Genomic DNA, 18,327 nt, shown 5'->3' on the forward strand with positions numbered 1-18,327 from the left:
TGGTTTCCCCATAAAAAAGTTCTTGGTTTCCCAACTCTACCATGTTGGTTTCATTGAAAGGAATACTTATCCATCAGAGGTCTTTGTGAGGTCACATCTAAGAAAAGGGTTCTTGTATTCTCCACATTACCATGAAGAAAGTCTTAGAATTTCCCACACCTATATGAAGAAGGTACTCGCGATCTTCTGTGCTAACATGAAGAAGGTACTCGCGATCTTCTGTGCTAACGTGAAGACACTCTGATCCTCTGTGCCAGTGCTTTTATGGATCCACCATGAAGATGGTTCTAAAACCCATGTACACCACATAGGAAGTAGTCCTCAGATTCTCCTTACTACCATGACGAGTTTTCATTTCATCTGCCAGGAAAAAGTTACTAGTTTACCTTCGTGATAAATAATTATGACATTTATTTCACCTTAAAACCCCTCACTTTCATGAAGTGCTAAAACCTGTATGTAATCTTGAAAATGGACTTGCCTAAGTGATATTATAAAGATTGAATAAATTATTCATGACTGCCATTTCAAGAGTTAATCATTACTAAATGTTCAAAGTAACACTATCATATACATACTTATGATTCCAGTTTGGCATGTAAACATCCAAATCTTTGTCAAAAAGCCATTGGTTTCATTTGTAAAACTGTAAAAATTGGATTTCTCTAAAAACATTATATTGTGCATAGTTCATACATTATTTTTAAATTTCTAAAATAATTATAGCATTATATTTTAACAATGGAATAACATCCTTATGAAAAGTGTAATTATAGCAAAATACATACATATTTGATAAGATTTATTTTAAAATCCTTTATTTCAAATTTATTCTAATTTTAGGATAAAGGGGAGAATTGAGGGTAATTTGCTGAATAAACATATATACAGTACCCAATTATAAAATACTCACGTTGAGAAATATCTTTAATATATTCTATACATGATAGGATTCAATCACCAAGTCTTAAGATCCTGTTCATCATGAAGAGTGGTCAATATACTTATTAGTGTCTGCAATAGTCAAAAGCTTCCTTTAGAGTTTTGGAAATCTATGAACAATAGTAGTGTTAAACTACATATACTATTTTAACCAACAAAGTGTTCCCTAAAGTCTGACATATTAGCATCGTTAATATCAAAAGTTATATAGTACACTAACTTTTACAAGTAATGAAAAAATAGTCAAGGATCTTATCAAATGGTAAAATACTAGACTTCTGAAACATAGCAGTTACTTTTTTATCTGTAAATCTGTAATTAACCATCATTTTCCACAGTTACTTTTTATCTGTAAAATCTATAACTAACCATTTCCACAATGAGCCTACTAGCAATAATGCTAATTTTTATAAATACTAATGTACATTAGGGATATTGGCTCTGTCCCATGGCTGGAGTCTGCAAGACCGTTCAACCAAGAAGAAAAACTGTAGTTGAACAACATTTCGAGTAGAGACGGGACAATTGAGGGGTGAGAAAACTAACTATTGGAAATATCTAAAGTTCAGAGGGAAAAAAATGAGAAATGAGAAGGATCTCTTAATGACATGAATTTGATATGCAACTGATTTAAAACAAAATTTTGTATATATCAAAATATGAGCACATTGCCAAAAAACATGAGAAAGGTCATACTTAGTTCATACTTAGTAGGTCTTAAATTATCAATCCTGTCAGCATAAACTAGAGGTTTAACCATTTGTTATCTTGAGTTGTGCACTCCTGCTGTTCAAAGGTTTTCAGGACCTGAAAAACAAGGACTGAATTACATATAGAATTAAGTCTTACGCCTATTTAAAGTTATAACTTTTAATGCCTATAAAAGTAAATTTTACTTTTCCAATTAAACATTTGGAAATATAATTTTAGAACCTCTAATTGAAAATTTAGCAATATAAATGAAAACCTATAATCTTGTAAATACCCCCACTAATACTTTTAGCTTGGATATAATCAATTATGCTGCAAAAATATTTCAAGTCTGAAAAATTACTTTAATCTTAATCGTAATAAAACTAGAATTACCATTTATTATAGCAAAATGTTCAGTTATGGACACATTAAAAGAAGAAAATTCTGCACTACTTTAGCAATGTATTTCCCAAGGCATTTATTCTATCTTTTGCAAGTTTTTTGGGACAATGTCTAACTGCACAAAGAACAATACTGTAAAACACAATGTTAAAAGGTGCACCCACATGGTCAAACAAACAGTGTAAAGAGAAGAAGTGTAACGTCTCATAAGGGAAATAGATATGGTAACAAACGGTGGTACTAGATAAAGTTAATTGTCTACCATAGTTTTAATCTTGGAGTAAGACCGGTAGGCAAGTTTTAATCTCGAGTAAGACCGGTAGGCAATGTTTGAGAAACAGGACAGCTAAAGAGCTGTACATAATAGCCATGGTTCACAAAAATAAAACAGAACCAAGAAAATTGCACTGTGCATTACGAATATTGCTGCCCCATGCAAAACCAATGGAAATTAGCAAAAAGAAGGACTGGTTGAAAATATGAAGTAGTACACGTGTATGAGGAAGCATCATTACTCCATGAACACGTCTGGAGGCAACATAGAATCGCATTTTGACAGACTTAGAACAATAACTCAGTGAAATAAGAATGTTGTTTTTATTTTTGATGTTCAACCTACTGTCTACTGTATTACAATTAACTACTAATGATGAATAGTGTACTGGTTATACTTCTCATTAAACGCTGCAATATGGAAAGTGTGTCGATGATTAAAATGTGACAAATAATTTGTTTGTCATTTTATCGTAGAGAAAATAAGGGACAATCCACATCTCTGAATTTATGCCGTAAGTTTATTCATTGCAGTTTCAAGTTAATTTCTACCTAAGTAAATTTCTGTATCGACGTTCCACAAGCATGGGTCCTGCCGGTACAGTAACAGGGCCTCTCTTCTATCTCAATGGCAGCTTACTTCAGTAGCAGAATTACAGCTAGCCATGTATACAAGGCAGGTAAAATCTAATCTACTAACAGGTGAATTTCATACATTAAAAAATTATAAATACGTCCATTGTGTTCCTCCAGAATGCGTGTAAGTTCAGACTCTACGAACATGGGCAGGTAGTGTCCATCACATCCCTTGGTGCTCTTTATAGACGTAATCTCTTCTTCCCATTATTAACTGGTATAAATTTCTGTTTGCCTGATGTGTTCCACCATTTGGACAAACCTTAAATAGACAATGCTTGATGAGGACAAGAATAAGGAATGTTCTAGATGTTTAAAAACTCAGAATTTATTATTCAATTAAATTTTGAATGCAAATATATGGTAATTTAAGTTGAAGCCATTTTTCTTAACTTTATGATTTCAGGTTAAACTTCAAATACATATTGTAATTTAACAAGCCTTACCATTCTGTTTATGTCTGCCTAAAGGGTATACAGTACTCCATATCTTTGCTATAGCCACCAGCACTTATCTCCTACAATAGCCAAACACTAATGCTATAGCTAAATACTGCCAATGTTCATTTCTTTTAGAGACCTAGAAAATATTATATAATTACTCATCAACATAAGCATGGCTGTCTATCAAAGTTAACCTCATGATTGATCTGGTTTTAAAAAGTGCAGGGTTACATACTCTTTATCAAAAATCATAAAAAGGCTAACAATATTGAAAATTTAAAGCTTGGATTATATTCAGGCTCTTAATTTAAACTTACTTGAACTTGTAATGAAAAACAAGTAAAGAAATATTAAAATACTAAACATCTGAAACTAAGTTATTTGATTATCTTATAAGTCTACTAGCTTTAAGATTCAGCTACAACCTATAATGTATACTGTACTTATAACTAATTATACAGTAATCAACAATGTTTACTTATATACAGTAAAAACAAATCTACATATAGCATATAATGTTAAAATCATAAACCACAATGTGCATATATGTCTACATATCAAATCTACAACAGATTTTGAATTTGGGCCATAGAACTAAAAACAACACCAACTGGCCACAGGAAACCTATCAGAAAATTTTTATAGCTTTTACTTCCTCTGATTCAGATATATTAAGTACTTGTTTAGTATAAAATTGTACAATAAATTTTAACTTAATTTAGCTTAGTTGAGGTACCTGAACTGTTTAAAGTCTAGTCTAACCAAAGCCATTATAAATTACAGCAGATTAAATTGGAAGAACTTAAGACTAACAGAGTTGATAAATTTCAAAGTATTTTACTTCAGGTGGAATTATACTTTGCCCCTTTGGTAGTTATAATTTTTCACACCCCTTATCTCTGGAGTCTAGTACAGTATAGAAATAAATTTGTAGTCTTAAGTTAATTAACATTCATGCCATGAAAAAGAGAATTCCAAATATACAAACTGTAGTTCTTTCAATTTTATATGCAGCACTGGAATGGCACCAGGTGCACATACATCAACGTGACTACCAACTGTACATTTTAACAATCGCCATTACATTGTACATCATCACTGTTGGGGATAGAAACTTTAACCCTGTTGAGCAGCTTCTGAAATCCTCCCATAATAGATGTAGCATCAAGAAGTCAGATCCCAGTCAGTCACAGGTAATCGGCTTCTGTCAAGGAAGACAATTAGGGGAATCATATTTCCTTCGACCAGTTCTTCAGTAAACAAATCGGTTGAGAATAATAGTACTGCTAAAGCAGTCTTCAAACTATAGCACTGAAGGCTGTGCAAGAAAACGGCATCAGGGGTCTAACGGTGCAACATATGACATTTCATCGACTCCCAACAAGATATTCTAAATTTATGGCAAAAACAGTTAGCATTATATGGAAAGAAGTTTTTAACCTACCGAAAGAAAAACTTTTTATAACCAGTCATACGAGGTAAAAGGGATTTTGACGAAGGAAAAATCTATTTCTGGGGAGAGACCTGTGTTGCCCGGTGAAAAGGTCCTTGTCACTTTTCTGATATAAATAACTTCCAAATATACCAGAGAAAGTTAAAGCATGGAATGCCGAGGTTACTACCCTCGCGCGAGCACCCCTAGGGGCGTCGTGTATAAAGAAAGGGCGTGTGAAAGCCACTATTTACAGGTCGTCTTCCATTTAAAATATTCCTTCGTCAATATACACAAAAGGGGTGTGCCGACACAGCGGTCCTAACTATACCAACCTGAGCCACCCCACCGACGCCCGACACCAGCGCCATCTGACATCCTTCTGTATCTATTTCAATATTGGCTTGGAAAGGAAAGGGAAGGGAAAAAAGGGGAGGGTTTCACCGGGCGACACAGGTCTCTCCCCAGAAATAGAGTTTTCCTTCGTCAAAATCCTTTTTCTGGGTCGACCTGTGTCGCCCGGTGAAAATTTACAAGAGAATGACTTCCAAGCCCATGAGTATCAACAATAAAAAGGGAAAAAGAAAACATCTTAGTACGTGTAAAAAGGTTTACGGAAATAATATTGAAATGGATAAGTGCAAACACGACATTAGAAAAACCAAAAAATATTCAAAAATAAACATTGGTAATATCTAGGAATATATTTTAGGAGTAAAGACTATATACACTTAATAAATAGTTACAGCAAAGTAATGAACATCGTACATAATTGACATTTCAAAGCATGATACTAGGGGAGCTGAACCCGATCCACTGAGGTGAGAGTGGCAGGTAGGAGGGAGAAGAAAAGAGTTGGACGAAAAAAGAAATTTAGGAAAAAGGAGAGACTAATCTGGGGAGATGATACTCCCAGCTGCAATAGTAGAAAAATTTTAGGGCCTGTATGTTCTTTAGATAGTGGCGTTTAAAGACCATAGGAGATTTCCAACCTGTATACTTTTTAAGATCATCAAAATTCATGTTTTGAAAATAATTAATTGAGGTGGCTACTGCTCGGATATCGTGTGCATGAGGGAAGGATTCCGGGTTAGCCTGTTTGATGAAGTAAAGTATTTGCTGTCTAATACCTCGAATGGAGATAGTACCTCCTTGTTCTCTAATGAACAAGGGACCGGAGGAGCGTGTGACAGATCTAGCTAAAAAGGCCCTAAGAGTCACTACTGGACATAGAGAAGCATCTTGTGGAAGAGGGATAACCTTCCAAGGAGACCATCTGTTTTGAGGGTCTTCATTTTTAGCTAGGAAACTTCTATCCGGGGAGAGCAGTACTTCTCCTGACGGTAGGAAATCTAGGTTCTCAGGATTATGGGAGAGAGCTGCTAATTCTGAAATTCTGGCAACTGAGGCCATGGCTGTAAGAAATAGGGTCTTTCTAAGAAGCGAAATGTACGAGTAGGATTCGTTATTGGTGTCTGATGCAAATTTCAATACATCATTTAGAAACCATGAGACCTTTTGTTGATGGATAGAAGGTCTAAGCCGTGCACAGACTTTAGGGATAGATGAAAAATAAGAATCTGCTAAATTAATCTTGAAGCCAACCTGGAAGATCTTTTTCAGGGGTGACTTAATCGTAGTGATAGTACTAGCGGCTGGGCCTTTTTCGAACAGAGATCTGAAAAACAAAATGGCCAAGTTAGGAGTCACGTGAAGAATGTCTGAATTCTTTAAAAACTCCGCTAGTTTCTTAACAGCCGAATCATATTGCCTAAGGGTTGAGTCCCTTTTGTCAGATTCAATGAATAGGACATTGTCCGGGTCAATATTTGCGTCTCTATGGGCTGCAAATTTCATGAAATCCACAAAGTTAGGGTTTGTGCTATTTTTGAGGAAGCTGACACAGTCTGTGTTTGGACTACCTGTGTCAACTTGGGGTGTGGAATCCGTAGGGGGCGGAGTTTCAGCTCTAATAAGAGCGGAAACCAGTTGCTCTTGGGCCAGTTGGGAGTTACTAATGCTATTGTTCCTTTGAAGGAACGTAGTTTGTGTAACGCTTTCATCAGAAGATTCACTGGAGGGAACAGATAAATCTTTTGCCAAAGGTTCCAGTCTAGGGTCAATGCATCCATGGCAAAGGCCTGAGGGTCCAGGTTGGGGGCTATGTAGCAAGGGAGTTTGTGATTGCAGCTTGTCGCAAACAGGTCTACCTGGAGATCCGGAACCAGTCTGTATATCCACCGGAATGAGTTCATGTCTAGAGACCATTCCGATTCTAAGTGGTTTGGTCCTGGATAGGGTGTCCGCTATAACATTTTTTACTCCTGCCAGGTGTGTAGCTGACAGGAACCAATTTCTTTTTGCTGCCAAGGTGAAAATCATTACCAGGATCTGATACAGTTTGGGTGATATGGATCCTCCCCTGTTTATGCAGTGGACTACCACCGAGTTGTCTGAGACTATTCTCACATGACTTGTCTTGTGATGTGATAACCGTTTCAAAGTCAGGAATACTGCCATTGCTTCCAACACATTTATGTGAAATTGTTTCATAATGAGGGACCAGGATCCCTGAAACATCTGGTGTTGAGAGTAACCCCCCCAACCACTGAGTGACGCGTCTGTGTGAATCGTCACTTGGGGAGGGGGAGACTGCAGAGGAACTGATTTGGCTTGATTCTTTGGGTCCGACCATGGAACGAGTCTCTTTATTACGACCGAGGAGATCGTTGAGACCTTGTCTCTTAGATGTATTGTTGCTCTCTTCCTCCAAACTCGGTTGATGTCTTTGAATTTGGCTTTTAGGAGGACGTCTATTACTGAGGCAAATTGGAGTAGGCCGAGGATTCTCTCTAAAGATCGCCTTGGTCATCTTTTCGTTTCTGATAAACCATTTTGTCATTGATGCTATCTCTTTGACCTTCTTGGGAGGAAGAGATAGTTTGTGATCTAACAGGTCCCAACGAATACCCAGCCATTTGAACTGACTTGCTGGTTGTAGTCGGGATTTCTTTAGATTTACCTGAAAACCCAGGCTTTGCAGAAACCGGATCACTTTGGATGTCGCTTCGCGGCATTCTTGGACTGTGTTCGCCCAAATGAGCCAATCGTCCAAGTAGGCTACCAACATTATTCCTTGGTTCCGGAGTTGCTGTAATATTGTCTCCCCCAGTTTCGTAAATATTCTGGGAGCAATGTTGAGGCCGAAGGGCATCACCTTGAACGCGTAGGACTTCCTGCCTAGCCGGAAGCCTAGGTAGGGGGAGAAGTTTCTCGCTACCGGAACATAATAGTAGGCGTCGGTAATATCTATGGAGGTGGTGACGGCCCCACGGGGGAAGTAAGGTCCGTACCTGAGAGACAGTCAGCATACGGAACCTGTCGCAAAGAATGTAGGAATTCAGTTTGGACAGGTCCAGAATTACTCTCAGGGTGGAGGAATTCTTCTTTGGAACAGTGAACAGGCATCCTTGGAATTTTAGTTTTCTTACTCTTTTTATTGCATTATTCTTCAGGAGATCTTTGGTGTAATCTTTCAGAACTGGAGTGGGAGTCTGAAAGAAGTTCACTGGCGGAGGTGGAGACCCTTTTGTCCACTTCCAGCCTAGAACTTTGGAGACTATACTGTGGGCCCAAGGACTGAAGGTCCATTGGTCTCGAAACCGGTATAACCTCCCTCTTACCCGGTCTGTCTCACTGGTTGTGGGTTGGCTTGAACCCTCTACCTCCTCTTGCGCCTCTGGATCTGTACGAGAGGGGGCTGCCGATGTTGACCACGGACAGCTTTATAAGAGGCATAGAACTTCTGCTTTTTCTTTGGGTATTGTTGTCTCATATTGGGGTCAAACTTACGTTTGGATGAGAGACCCCAACGAACCCGGAGGTTTAGGTTAGCTCTACCGGCTTCTTTGAGTACTTTATCCACTTCTTCCTGAGGGAAAAGGTTTTTACCCCAACAGGAAGATTTAATCTATCTGTTAGGCTCGTGCCTAATAGACGCCTCTGCCAGGACAAATTTCCTACAGTTTTTCCTGGCTGTCCAAAAATCATGGAGGTCTATCTGGAAAGTCTGTAACAGACCTTTCGCCAGAACTCTAAAAATTTGTTCCTCCTTGTAGAGGGAGGATACCAACTCCGCCGATGTTATGGAGTTGATGGATCTAGCTAGCCTAGATCTCGTTTCGTACTCCGTTTTCAAAAAGTTATCCGGCAATTTCGGTAACCTTTCTGAAAAGAGGGAGGAGGCACAATCCGAGTCCGGTTTGCCCCGACCGTGAAGGTTGACGGAGCATCCACCCAGAAGTCTCGTAGAGGCCGGCATGAGAAGAGAGGTAGCATCCGTCTCTTTGAGGGTTGGCATGGGAAGGTCCTCGTGAGCAGCTTGGATTGTTAGCTCCGCCACCTTATCTGCAAGGGGAGAAAGGATATCTTGGGGGGTCGTGAAGATGGTATACGATCCCTTATGTGGAGTCAACTTAGAGTTGGAACAACTCCAGTCCGATAAGGTACGAGCCCAGACAGCTTGGGCTTGTTCCTTCGGAAAGATGACAGTTTCTTTGGGTACTTTATCCATTCTGACCAGGGCATTCTCCGTTAGGCGCACAAACCCGTTAAAGGGGAACCGGAGATCTTCTGGATAAAATTCCAGGTCAGATAATGGACGAGTACCCAGTCCTTCGATGGCAAGAGTACCATCTGAGTAGGGAGCATGCAGAGCAAACCGCCAAGGGTTGTTCTTGTCGAACGGCAGAAGCTTCGAAGCATTTGGGACTGCAGCCGGAGCTGATTGAGGTCCGGAGTGGAGCAGTCCCGCAATCATGTCCTTGAGGGGCTTTAGTTGCTCCGCTACCAAAGCCGAGACTGACTGCGAGTCGGTGGAAGATTTCTGTTCCAGCCTTTCGTCCACCACTTCCCTGACCTTGGACAACAGCGTGTCTGTAAACAAGGCAGACTGATTGTAAAGAGCTGATGTTTTTGATTTAGCAGACTTACTCCTCTGTCCTTTAAAAGGAGGAGGAACCTTGGGAGCTATGATCGGGTCAGCGGAAGTGGACGGCCCAGGGACCGGAGACAACTCTGGAGAAAGTGACGAGGCTGATTTTGATGATTTGGGTTTTGAAATCTTTTTTAGGGGCTTAACCTTAGGTCGGACTGACAAGGACCCGTCCCAAGGTGAAGCTGAGGGCTTATCAAAGCCTGGGAAAGAAGAGGAAGAGGAAGGAGTAGGAGAAAGAAAAGAACCTGCCATATCCTCCACACCACTAACCTGCTCATCCATCGGCTCCAGATGGATATCCAGAGAAGCCACGTCCCCCGATAACTGTTGTTCTTCCGGAGCTGGATCCATTGCAGTCCGAATGGCGTCAATGATAGAGGCAGCGACCTCTTTGTCCACGGCCGCTGACGGAGATCCAGGGAATAGACGGGAAGCCATGTCGCCGTCCAACACATAAGGGCAACCTTGGGGGGCATTACGGCCGAAGCCTAAAACCCACTGCCGGAGACTTCCTCTGGCCGTCTTCAAAGAATCCTCGTCAGCTTGGAAGAAAGGGAGAATTAATACAAACGAACCAAAGGGAGGGGGAAGTCCGAGTCAAAAGAATACTAGGATATGATCAATTGTTTCCAATTATCCATTAACAGAAAGAAGAAATGAAATTGAAAGTGAACGATTGTGAAATCTTACCTCATCATTCAGGAGAATTGAGGAAAACTCGAAACAGAGTGAGCAGGACTCGGGAAACCACACCATGTAAGGCGCTTGGCCTTCCTCCAGGGCGAAGGAGATCGCACAGTGGGCATGCGACCGGCAGACGTCGTGGCCCAACGGGGCCGTGAAAGTCGCAGGGCAGCCTTTGGAGACGCAGCGGGTTTTCTGTAAAATAAAGGTTATTATAAGTACACCGTCTCCTTTTGTAGACTTAACTAACCTAAGAAAAGGTATGTAAGTAAATACTTGGCATGCATATGAAACTAGTCATAACTAGAGGCCAAAGTTAGGAGTGGATGTACTATAGCCTAGAATGCTAAGGGTATGTAAATAGGGTTCAATTTTATTCCGTTGCGCCCCGGAGGTCCGGAGGGCGACGGGATAGAGTCTAACAGACTAAATAAACAATGAACAAATTCTAGTGCAATAAACAATAATTAGCATAGATCTACTCCGTTGTGCGCCGGAGGTCCGGTGAACGTAGTAGAAAAAGAAGCGGCCACAAAAAGACAATGATGGATATATATAATAAAAAGGAATAATAATGTATCTCCGGTAAGACCGTATGGACAGAGATACCAGAGCCAACAGGGGTACTAAACCAAAAAACCGGGAAACCGGACGAGGGGAAGTTCCCAGTCGTCGAGGAATCACCGGAGTGGTACAGCAGGTTAACGGACAAAATTATTGATATAATTAAGAAGATTGTCATGTGTCTTAAATAATAATGGAGTCAGAGCCCAAACTAAAACAGAACCGGGAAACCTAACGAGGGGAGAAGCTCCCAGTCGTCGAGGAAGCACCAGAGGCACAAACAGTAGGTTAAATATGCAAAAATTAGTATTCCCTGCTCATATCTATGCTGACGGAGGACCATCAGCGGAGCTACGGTGGTAGAGCGCAAAGAGATTAGAATAATGTCCAGTCCCTTATATCCCCAAGCCAAAGCGGGGGAAGAGAAGGGAGGGACTAGGGGGGGAGGGGGAACGTGAATGGCGGCTTGAAGAGCAGGCCTGGGGTATATTAACCTAAGGTAGGGGCTGACTCTAACACGACATGGCTGCAAACACTAAAATAACTAAAGCACTAGAATAGCTAGGAAGAGGTAGAGTAACCTACGGCACACAGTAAAAATAATAAAATTAATAGAAATAAGGCGAGACGAGAGAGGGGGAGAAACCAGCCTCTTCCAGGGGGAACTAATTCCAAGTTAAATGAATAAGATAATTGGGTAAAAACCCCAAAAAGCGGGGGACACTCCAGCCCCTCTCGTTAGATTACTATACTCAATCCTAGTAAAAAACACGAACCCTAGTAAGGTAAAAAACATAAAACACATGTAAAAACAGACCTGTCCGTTGAAGTACAAAGAACTTAAAACTAGGTCTCCTGTAGACTTAGTCAGCGAAGAAGAGACGAAGACGGCCATGTAGGAAAGGAAATCCTTTCAGAGTAATGAAAGTGAAAGTAAAAAGAATACCGTCACGAAAAACATACAAATAACAACTAACGGCCAAACACTATTCTTCGCTAACGTCAACAATAAAATCGGACTTGGGAGTGACTCATGTTAAAAAAAGAAATAAATCGTAACAAGTATGTTCAAGGGCTAATAATAAATAAACTAGAAATGAACCTGAACATGAGAAAGAAATATAAATATACCCAAATGCGATGTAAACAATGCGTGATGTAAACAGTGCGTTGAGGACGCGCTAATGGCTGCCCAAGCCGCAGACCGCACTAACAAAAACACGCAAAAACGCAAGTAAGGCGTGAATACCAAGGCACTGATATTGAAAATATAATCTAGGGTACTTAACATTGGTGCAGGGGTAAGGAGAGCTTCAGCCATGGTGGAAAACAGTCCAAAACAACGCAAAAACACAAGCACAAGCAAAGGGGTAGCACGCTACAAGAGTCCAAAAAACGGATTTTGAGCGAAGCGAAAAATCTATTTTTGGGTGAGATAGCCATGGCGTCCTGATGGAAGGTTCCTGTTTGGTAGCTTCCTTGGGTATAAGACTACTAAGATATTCCCAGAGAATTTAACCACAGGTTATCACAGAATTCTAACTTCTGGAGCGAGTATCTCAAAGGTTTCCCTTTAAGACATCGTAATACAACAGGGGACACGCATGTCTGGTCGTGCCACATAGCTATCTCCACCCCGAACAGAGTTAACGCTTCGGTGTGTAAGGGCTGAGAATAGCTGGGAGCCGTTCCACAGCTAATCTCACTCGTGGCTACTACTGATACTCGAGACGTAAACAAACGGACGCCATTGCTCTAATGACGTCACGAGCGTCTTTATCCTGGCGCCAGTTGCTGCCCATCACCATGATACAATTGTGTAGGGTGGGAACAAACTGACGAAGTAGTAGGGAGGGTCCATCAGGACGCCATGGCTATCTCACCCAAAAATAGATTTTTCGCTTCGCTCAAAATCCGTTTTTTGGGCTCAAGCCATGGCGTCCTGATGGAAGAGTACCAGAGAATCAATGTATCGTGGTAGATTTTCCCCCCAGAGTTAAGTGCCTAGGCATTGACAAAATAGCAAAGTAATCTTAGATAAGAACCATAGGAACGAAGTATCCTGCCCCCCATTGGTAGGAAGTTCCCATGGGCTATGCCGACGTCAAAGTGGTATTGAAGGACTATTCATCTTGACAGAAGAGCTCTTTAAGAGCTTAGAGATGAAGCAGAATGTTTGATATTTGTATAGGAACATTCTGAGTAGGTCAGTGGTGGTTGGGCACTGTGTGTAGGATTCATCTCCTGATTATCAGAAGTAAGTATTCGAGTAGGAACCTTACTGAGACAAGGTGAATATAATTTAAGGATAGACATCTTAAATTCTTCATGACCATAAGAAAGGAGGAATAAATAAAACTATGACAGTATGTATTTCATAGTAAGTAGGAGCTGAAAGAGACGCATAAGTAATAAAATAGAAATTTTATTTCACAATGCAGAAATTAAATAATTTACAGCAAAAGTAAAGTTCATTTACAGTAATAATAATGTACATAGAAATAAAGGCTTGCTCTTGAATCTGAAAGGGAATTTCAGGATTAGTAGGTACTCGTTCTCGAGGAACGCAAGTCTTTAAATAACACATCATGCTCAAGGCATGCGGCACTTGTGTAACACTATGACATTTCACCTGGGATAAGAACAGTTATAAAAGCACTAAGTGTTTTTAGACATCACTATGAATCACTCGAGGGTCAACATAGGCACCCGAAGAGTTAGAGTCCCAAATAACTCACTGTTCTACGCAGAGTTAGGTGCAGGTTTCATAACACTACCTGCGGCTACCACAAAATGTTTGATTTCGTGCACTTGTTTCGCATAATGTTTAAAGAAAACTCGCGAGGACTTCCAGCCCGTAAAGTTTTTAAGGCTCTCAAAGTCCATGCTCTGAAAGAAGTTCAGAGAAGATGCCACTTTTCTAGGATCATGACCAGCGGGTGTACTGTTCGGATCCGCTCTGCGAATGAAGTAGGTGATTTTCGCTCTTAATTGTTTCAGTGACAGGTCGCTGCCCGATGTTTCTCCTTTGAAGAGTTGGCCTCCACCAAAGTTTGAAGTTCTGCGAAGATAGACCTTGAGGCTCTCTACTGGACATAGAGAGACATCCTCCTTCAGGGGGCATATTCTCCAAGGGCCCCATCTTTTGGTGGGTAATTCATTTTTGGCGAGAAACGTCGGATCAGGGGAGAGGGTCACTTCTCCTGAATCAGCAAACAGGATGTGTCCCTCTTCTCTTGATAATGCCACTATTTCGCTGACTCGAGCTCCCGAGGCGAGAGCAAATAAAAATATAACTTTCTGAGTCAGATCCTTGAGGGGGCATGAATCGTTGTCCAAGTTGGAGGCGAAATGGAGCACCTTGTCTAGTGACCAGGAGATCGGTTTCGGAGGGGGTGCTGGGCGTAGGCGAGCACATGCTTTCGGCAGTTTGTTGAAGATGTCGTTGGACAGATCAATTTGGAAAGCATATAGAATTGGTCTAGTCAAAGCCGATTTGCAGGTTGAAATCGTATTGGCTGCTAATCCTTGTCCATGAAGGTGAATGAAGAAGGACATACAGAAATCAATGGTGATTTCTTGAGGATTTTTTGCTTTAACAAAGGAGACCCATTTCCTCCAGGATGATTCATATTGCCGTCTCGTGGATTCGGTCTTGTATTCCTCTAGGAAGTCTAGACTTTTCTTCGAGATCCCAAACCTCTTCTTTGCGGCAAGGGAGAGAAAATCATGAGATGAAGGTCCTTGATTTTCGATGATGAAGCGAAGACAGTCGACTTCTGTACTTGTTGAGAGAGAACTGGGCCCGGGAGAGGGATCAGCTTGGGCTGCAGCTCCAGGACCAGGGGGTACCAGTTGCTCCGGGGCCACTTGGGAGCCACTAGGGCCGCTGTCCCTTTGAAGGTTCTCAGTTTGGAGAGGACTTTCAACAGAAGGTTGGTGGGAGGGAACAGGTATATCTTCGACCATCTGTTCCAGTCCAGTGACATGGCGTCCACCGCTTCTGCTTTGGGGTCCTCGTACGGGGCTACGTACAGAGGAAGTTGATTGTTGTCGCTCGTTGCAAAGAGATCTATCTGAAGTTCTGGGACTTGATGAGAGATGAAGGAGAATGATCTTGCGTCTAGAGACCATTCCGACTCTATCGGGTTTGTCCGAGATAGAGCATCCGCTGTCACGTTGCGGAATCCTTGTAGGTGAACTGCAGACAGGTGCCACTTCTTCTTCTCCGCCAGACGGAAGATTGGGAGAAGCACCTGATTTATCTGGGGCGATCTTGAGCCCTGGCGATTGAGACAACGAACTACCACCGAGTTGTCTAGGGTTAGACGGATGTGGATCTAGGGCGGCGGGGATAGCTTCTTCAGAGTAAGAAGGACCGCCATGGCCTCCAAGATGTTTATGTGGAACGTCTTGAATAGTGGAGACCAGGTCCCTTGAGCTTGTTTCAGGTGGGAGTGACCTCCCCAGCCCTCCAGTGAGGCATCCGTGTGGATGTTGAGTGATGGAGGAGGGTGTTGGAGAGGAATGGACCTTTTCAGGGCCATTGCTTCCGACCACGGCTTTAGGAGGCGTCGAAGTCTGTTTGGAAGCCGTCTCTTGAGGTCTCTTCGAGCGATGGATGCCGATCGTCTCCAGACTCCCGCGGCATCCTTTAGCTGTGCACGAAGCACTGGGTTTGTCACTGAGGCGAATTGTAGAGAGCCTAGAACTCGTTCCTGCTGTCGTCTTGAAATGCGTTTGGATTTCAGTAGTCGCTTGACAGACCCTGCTATTTCCTTCCTTTTCTTCTGGGGGATGGAAAGGCGGTGTGACTGAAGATTCCAGTGGATTCCCAGCCACTGAAACTTCTGAGCTGGAGAGAGGCGAGATTTCTTCTCGTTGATCTTGAATCCCAGGTGTTCTAGGTACTGGGTAACTTCGTCGCAAGACTTTGTACACTCTTCGGGCGATGGAGCCCAGACTAGCCAGTCGTCGAGGTAGGCCATCACCTGGACGTTTCTTAGGCGGAGCTGTTGTACTATGGCATCCGCCAGCTTTGTGAAGATCCGAGGGGCCACATTGAGGCCGAATGGCATGGCCCGGAAGGCGTAGCTTTTCCTTTGGAGTCGAAATCCTAGGTAGGAGGAAGCGTGATGGTTCATTGGAATGTGCCAATAGGCATCCGCCAGGTCTATAGAGACCGTGTAGGAACCTTGAGGCAGAAGGGTCCTTATTTGTTGAAGCGTCAGCATCTTGAATTTGTTGTTCTCTATGAACTTGTTGAGGGGGGATAAGTCCAGAATGACTCTGAGCTTGTCTGAGTCCTTCTTGGGAACGCAAAACAGTCTCCCTTGGAACCTGGTGGACTTTACCTTCCTTATCACCTTCTTGTTCAAGAGGTCTAGAACATATTCTTCCAGAATGGGGGTCGATTGTTGGAAGAACCGCTGGAAGATTGGGGGTGGTTGCACCCAACTCCAGCCTAGACCGTTCTTGATGATGCTGTGTGCCCAAGGATCGAAGGTCCAACGATCCTGGAATTGGCGGAGTCTTCCTCCCACCGGAAGCACTTCATTGCTTCTGGTGTCCCGAGGACTTGTTGCCTCGGCCGCTAGCTCCCTTTCCTCCTCTACCTCTGGAGGGACGACGAGAGGCGTCTTTGCTTGCACCCCTGGACGAGCCTCTACCTCTGGCATGAAAGGTAGTGGATGGCTGTTCAAAGGCAGGGGTGAAGACCGGTGACTGTGACAACACCGGTTGGGGGACCAATTGAAAGGTCTGTTGTGGTTGGGCAACCACTTGGGAGGTAGCGGGTCCCGGAAACTGACGTCTTTGTTGACGTTGCTGGGGTTTCGGTTTCTGAGGTTTCCTCTTAGGCTGAGGTCCATCGTCCTGAGAGGTTTTCCTTTTCCTGGACATGCCCCACTTGTGGAGAAGGTTCCTATTCTCCGTGGCGGCTCTGTCCGTTATTTCCTTGACAAGGTCCGAAGGAAACAGGTGCTTTCCCCAGATGTTGGAGGAAATCAGCCTCCGGGGTTCGTGTTTCACGGTGGCACCGACAAACACGAATTCACGACAGGCTCTACGAGCCTTTATGAAATGGTACAAGTCCTTCATTACCGTCAGTAAGTGGGATTTGGCCAGTACCATGTAGTGATCGGGTACTGCTGTGTCACAGGCCATAACTTCAAGTTGGACTTGATGAGAAAGAGACGCTGCAAGCCTCTCCTTCGTGTCTTGTTCCCGGCGAAGGAGGTGATCATTGAGCTTAGGGAGGTCTTCATTAAACTGACGTCCGGCAACGTCAGGATCGAGCCTACCCACAACGAAAGTATGTTGGACATCTTTCCATTGTCTAGTGTCAGGGGGCGTTACGATGGAGAAGGGTCTGCACTCCTCCAGTGCAGGGCAGGGTTTCCCTTCTTCCGCCGCCTTAAGGCATGCAGCCAAGGCCTTTTCCAAAAATGGAAGAATCGCAGTGTCGGGAGCGACATAAGTAGGATGCTTCTTGCTCAAGGCAGGAAGCTTAGAGCAGGTAAAGCCCCTGCTCTTAAATGCGGAGGCTAGCATAGCCTGGGCCTTTGCGAGATCGAACACTATCTCTTCCTTAGGTTCGGTCTCCTCCTTCGAGGCAGGTTCAGAACGAAGCCGGACGTAACAGTCCGGGTAGGCCTCGAAGCTTGGGAAGAATTCCACATCTTCCAACGGGACCGTGCCGATTTTGTCACTAACAAAGATCCTGCCGGTCGCAATAACCATATGCTCTGCATACCTCCACGGGTTGGCATGAGAGCAAGCTGGGAGATCCTTAACCGAGATCTTCTTCGGTTCTCTGGATCCAATCATAGACCTGATGGACTCCTGGTTCTCCTTCAGTCTGTCGTCCATGACAGCTCTAATCAGTCGGATCAGTTCTTGTGTAGAGGAAGAAGGATCCGGGGTCGAGGAGGTAGACGGAATGGACACATCCGTCGGTGTAGGAGTAGGCGGAGGGATGGACGAGGGAGTAGCTCCAATCTCCGACTCGGTGTATTCCACCTTGTCTTCGTCCTCTTCGGCTCCTTGAGCCATAAGCGTCTTCTCCGTGTCTTCCGAGACGTCAGAGATCTGTTCATCCTCTTCGGAATCTAGGCGACACTCGTGCATGGACTGAGCCATGACCACATCAGGTTCCACCGTAATTTGGACAGTGGGGATTGCTTCCTTTGGAACCACTGAATCAGGGGAGGCCTTAGGGAACAGCAGGGACCTCAGTTCTTCGGTGGCCAGGTACGGTCCAG

General features: G+C 43.1%; 1 long non-coding RNA gene across 3 annotated transcripts in view; it reads right to left on the bottom strand.

The window, feature by feature from the left end:
* Positions 1–4,457: 4,457 nt before the first annotated feature.
* Positions 4,458–18,327, bottom strand: part of LOC137614372 (uncharacterized) — a 46,317-nt gene continuing 32,447 nt past the window's right edge. For all 3 annotated transcript variants that reach the window (XR_011039076.1, XR_011039074.1, XR_011039075.1), the window contains one exon: positions 4,458–4,593. This is a non-coding gene — a long non-coding RNA (uncharacterized lncRNA). The remainder of the gene's footprint in view (positions 4,594–18,327) is intronic.

The sequence above is a fragment of the Palaemon carinicauda genome, chromosome 20 (genome assembly GCF_036898095.1).
Source record: "Palaemon carinicauda isolate YSFRI2023 chromosome 20, ASM3689809v2, whole genome shotgun sequence".
Classification (NCBI taxonomy): Eukaryota; Metazoa; Arthropoda; class Malacostraca; order Decapoda; family Palaemonidae; genus Palaemon; species Palaemon carinicauda.